The 5453-nt window shown below is 45.6% G+C and overlaps 1 protein-coding gene across 1 annotated transcript in view; it reads right to left on the reverse strand.

The window, feature by feature from the left end:
- The window catches only part of FHL1 (four and a half LIM domains 1), a 37025-nt gene extending 35471 nt beyond the window's left edge, over window positions 1–1554 (reverse strand). Inside the window, exon 1 of the mRNA XM_077773989.1 lies at window positions 1479–1554. The gene's annotated coding sequence lies outside the window, so the exon portion shown is untranslated. The remainder of the gene's footprint in view (window positions 1–1478) is intronic.
- Window positions 1555–5453: the final 3899 nt, after the last annotated feature.

Here is a 5453-nt window from a genome sequence, read left to right on the forward strand (position 1 = left end):
GCTCCTTTGAAACGCCTCACGGTAACACATTCTACTTGATATTTACAACCCTTAAAAGTTAAAGCGCCAAGATGTTCTGCATCCTTCCCCGATGCCTGCTTATCGTGTACCATTTGCACCGGCGCTGGGTCTGGCCCTCATCGTCAGGCTGTGTTAGCTCAAACACTCAGCATTGTTAGCACAGTGAGCTCATGGCCTATTTCAGTTTTAAATTAACATTTGGCAATCACCCGGGTAATCAAAACAAATGACTCAGTCGTTTAGAATAGATTTATTAGTTGAGCCTCCCCCCACCTTTTAACATCTTTAGAATATTTTGCCACAGGAGGGCTCAGATCCAGGCAGAATGTAGAGCACAAGTCACCAGAGGAATATTTAGAGGTGTTTCCATGGAGACGAGGTGCCGTGCTGTGTGACCACTGAAGTTATCGCCAATCAACAACGGCATTGGGATGCGGGCGGGCTCACGGGCTCATCCCCGCCTGCCTGGGGCGGAGGGCTCAGCAACACCGGGAAACAGGTGTGCCCTGTGCCGTTCCCATCACCCAAGCAGGGACAGTCCCCGGATGCTGCCCTCCTCGCGCCCTTGAGACCTCCCCAGAGGCATCTCACTGCCTTACCCACCCCCCTTATTCAAAGGGCTGGCTGGGGCTAAGGAGAAAGGAGGCGTGTGAAATCCGGAAACTTCTACCAAGAGCACTTTTATATCAGCTGTGAAATGTACATGAGCAAATGAAATAGGAGGAAAAGACCACTCCCTGTGAGGAAGGCCCCCATCTGTTCTGTTCACTGCTCTAACCTCATGCCCAGAACAGTGGCTGTGCCACACTGGGACCCTCTCGAGAACCATCTATGGAGCGAGAATCAGGGCAAACCTAAACCATGGATTCTAACCAGGCTCATAAGTGCCCCCCTCCCGCCCCCAGGCAACCGTTTCCAGGCTGATCGCCCAACAGGAGGGGGTTAGAGATTTTTTTAAATGGTGACATCCTGGAAAATAAATCGCTGGTCCAGTTAGTTCAATAGGCTAATGGGTTCATCTCTTTAGAGATCTTAATGACACCTGTCATGTTGAAGACAACCCTTCTGACCTCAAAATGGACCAGTCTGCTGACCACAGGGACGGGTTCTTGCCTGCCAGATCCAAAGCCCAGAGGAGGGGACTCTGTGCCCGCAGCGAAGAGCTAACTTTCAAAGGCAAATGTCTGAAAGTGACAGATTTAAAAGAAACACCTCTAGTCCTCTTCCCACCTCTCGTTAACTAGAGATAATATTTTCAGATTCTGCCACACAAATACATATTATTTGTTTCATGCTATGTGTCATTTGTTCTACAGAACTAAGAGTGTCGTCGTCTGGGTGGCAGGGACAGAAACCCCGCCTTTCTTCCCTGACAGTACTTAGCACGGCGCGGACACCTAAACAGGCTTTACCCGATCTCTTTTCCCACACCCACAACCCATCCACACGGAACTCACTGGTTCTAGAAGGTACCGCACCCTGGCACGTAACCGTGGTGAGAATGCAGCATGGCACAGCTGTTCCCAGCAAGGGTGCCAGACTCACACTGCCTGGGCTCGAACACTGGCCCTGCCTTATGTTAGCCGGGCCTCACAATGGTAAGCTACTTCACAGAGGCTATGAGGTAGCAAGGGGGCAGGGCATGCAAAGCACTTCCCAGGGCCCCACATGTAACAGGGGCCCCCCAGGCGGGAGGGAGACGCAGGGATCCCTCTTACCGTCACAGGTGCAGAGTAGAAGCGTTCTCACACTTGGATAAGGAGGTCACGTGCTGTCACGAAACCTTGGCATCAACTGCACCCGTTTAGACTGAATCCAGTTTAACCTTCAAACCTGAATCCGCCACACACTAGCCTTAACATATTATTTCACTTCACTCACCCTTCTGGAATTGATTTTTCCCAGAGATGGGGTCCAATACACACTGGGCTCTACTTGAAGGAATCGGTTCTGTACTTAAAGACTCGGAATCGCATCCTCCTTAACAGCCCAACCCCGTCGGTGCCTTTCAGGCATTCCCTGTCTGCTCCCCACCTTTACAAGTTCAGGTTTCGAGGGCCCGGGGTGGACGGGCAAGAGGCCTGTCCTCGAGTAACCAACGCCCAGGCCCTGGGGCTCTCCTTTGCGTCGGCAATCCTTGCATGTCATGTCCCCAGACACCCTCCAGAGGGCAGAAGAGAGAAAGGCCCAAAGGCTGAGGGGGCTGAGCTCACACACCAGGGTCATACCCGGGGCTCTGCCAAGTTCGGCTCCACAGTTTATGCTTTCACCATCAGGAACCAGACGACCAAGGGTGATAAAAACGTACAGGGAGACAGAGCTCACAACAGCATTTGTAGCTCCACTTCATTTTCCTGTCTGTGCTAGCATGTCACACTTAACATTAAGTTGGGGCTGGGAGGTAGAGTTGTGCACACGGGACCGTGCCTCTGACCAGACGTAGTACAAACTACGATTATGCACACGTCAAAGTATAAAAACCAAACAGCAGCCAAACACACTGGGTAAAATATGATGGCAGCAAAGTAAAACCCAAACACTGTAGGGTCAGCCAGGCTTTAAAATAAATCATGTTAATCTTATCGCACCGATAGAATAAGTGAAATCGGACAAACCTTTTGTGTGTCTGCAGAAAAAGCCAGGAGCTACGTTCCAGTGACATTTAACGTACACAATCATCCTTGTGCGGGTCTGGCAATAGTATCGTGGCCACAGACCCTGGTGACCCTATCATTACTGACGGCCAAGCTTACATGATCCCCAAGCCACCGATCAACTGAGTGACTTATGTGGAAAAATAAAATCCAGAGATGGGAGCCATCTGAATGAAACTAAAAGACCAGCTGAATCAATCAAAATGGATGAGCCCCACAGATTCACAGTCTCCTCTAAAGTCTCTGAAATGTGATCGTCATGGTAACCATTTCTTCATCATGCTTCAGATATTCTTTTCCTTCAGAATATTCTTTTCCTACCTAAGAAGCCAAAGAGTAGTGAACCCCAAGTATCTTCATCAGCTACACTCAGGAGGGTAATGGGTGCCTCAGTCGTCTCGTTTTTCCTATTTTTATTCAAGAGCTCACACTACTATGGTAGTCAGAAACATTGGCATATGTACCGTTCAAAACACATTTTAAATGTTACCACAAATGCAATAAATACAGATGAGCTGGCCACCGGCTCCGTACCTTTAGCAAAACTGATAAACTGGCTCTCATTCAGCAAAATGATTTATTGGGAAAAATAAACACAGATGAGGGGCGCCTGGGTGGCTCAGTCAGTTAGGCGTCCGACTTTGGGCTTTTGGGCTCAGGTCATGATCTCACGGTTGGGGAGTTTGAGGCCCGCATCAGGCTCTGTGCTGACAGCTCGGAGTAGTCAAACTGACAAACATTTTCGCTGGAGTAGTAAGACATTAAGAATATCTTTGCAACAAAAACAAAAAGAAGTGGGACTACATCCTACTAAAATGTTTGAGCATGGCAAAGGAAACCATCAACAAAATGAAAAGGCAGCCTACTGAATGGGGAGAAAATATCTGCAAATCATATATCCAATGAACCTAATATCCGATCCATGCTTCAGATCCTCTGTCCCCCTCTCTCTCTGCCCCTTCTGAGCTCGCACACAAGCACAGCTACTGTCTCTCTCTCTCTCTCTCACAAAAATAAACATTAAAAAAAAAAAAACTACAGATGGAAGATACCTCATTTGTAATCATTTCAACATAATTAACATCTGTAACATAATCAAATCTTTAACAATATATTAACTCAATAAGCAAAAACCAAAAGGATATTACGTTACAGAAATACAATAAAATATAATTATGTGTCCGTGTATTAGGATTTAGTATAGAGTATATACCAAACATACTTTAGAAGATCATTTATTTATTCCACACANTTCATAATATTCTTCACAGTTTTTTTATACTTAATAATTTATTTTGGAGACCATTCCATATTGGTATATACAGAGCAGACTCATTTTTAAAAATGTTTATTCATTTATTTTGAGGAAGAGAGAAATCCCAAGCAGGCTGCATACTCAGTGCGGAGCCCAACACAGGTCTCGATGCCACGAACTGCAAGATCCTGACTTGAGCTGAAATCAAGTCAGACACTCAACTGACGGAGCCACCCAGATGCCCCAGAACTGCCTCGTTTTTAAATGGTTCTATAGTAGTCCACTGTATGGGAGTACAACGATAACTGTTACATTAGTTGAGGTATACAGCGTAGTGACTCAACAAGTCTATACTTTCTGCCATCCTCACCACTGTTCTCCACAACTTGGAAACAGGAAGGTTTTATCCTCATTCAGTTTCAGAGAAGAGAAGCTATATTTTTAAAAGATACCCAATACATATACTACGCATGAAAGCTGTGATCACTCTAGATTTCCCCCTAGGTTTGTCCAGTTCCTTCAGAACGCTAAAAAGGCTACAGCTTTACCAAAGTTCAAGTGGTGAGCCGTTTTTAAACCTTGCGCTGAAAAACAAGTAACACTTTAAAATAGTGAATTTGCTCTTACAGGTTTCCAAACTAGGGAAGAACAGGGNCCTGCACAGAATCCGACATGGGGCTCGAACCCACGAACCGCTAGATCATGACCTGAGCCCAAGTCGGACACTTAACTGACTGAGCCACCTGGGCGCCCCTAAGAGGCTCTTTCCATGGGCCATTGCTGGATGTAAATTCAAATACTTTTTTGGTCATAAAGGGGGGAGGTATTAAAAGAAAATATTTTTTCATTCCTTCACTGGAGTAGTAAAACATTAAGAATATTTTTGCAACAAAGATAAAAATAAGTAAGTGGGGTGGGGTGCCTGGGTGGCTGGGTCAGTTAGGCGTCTGACTCTTGGTTTCAGCTCAGGTCATGATCTCTTGGTTTGTGAGTTTAAATCAAGTTCAGGCTNGGGATTCTCTCTCTCTCTCCCTCTCTCTGTCTATCCTCTGCTCATGCTCTCTCTCTCTCTCTCTCAAAATAAATAAATAAACTTTAAAGAAAGGAAGAAATTTATGCAGTTAAAAGAAAGCATGACTACATCCTACTAAAATGCTTGAGCACAGCAAAAGAAACCATCAGCAAAATGAAAGACAGTCTACTGAATGGGGAGAAAATATCTGCAAATCACATACTCAACGGGGCTATTATCCAATACATAAAGCCTTCATACAACTCCATGGCCAAAAAAAAACCAATCCAATTAAAAGATGGGCAGAAGATCTCAACAGACATTTTCCCAAAGAAGACATACAGGTGGCCAACAGGTACATGAAAAGATGCTCAACATCATTAATCAGCAGGGAAATGCAAATGGAAACCACAGTAAGCTTTCACCTCACAGCACTCAGAATGGCCATCACAATAAAGAGAACACAAGAGCTGGTGCAGATGTGAAAAAAGGGGCACCCTTGTATACTCTT

Source organism: Crocuta crocuta, unplaced genomic scaffold, assembly GCF_008692635.1.
Source record: "Crocuta crocuta isolate KB4526 unplaced genomic scaffold, BGI_CrCroc_1.0 scaffold241, whole genome shotgun sequence".
In the NCBI taxonomy this organism is placed as follows: domain Eukaryota; kingdom Metazoa; phylum Chordata; class Mammalia; order Carnivora; family Hyaenidae; genus Crocuta; species Crocuta crocuta.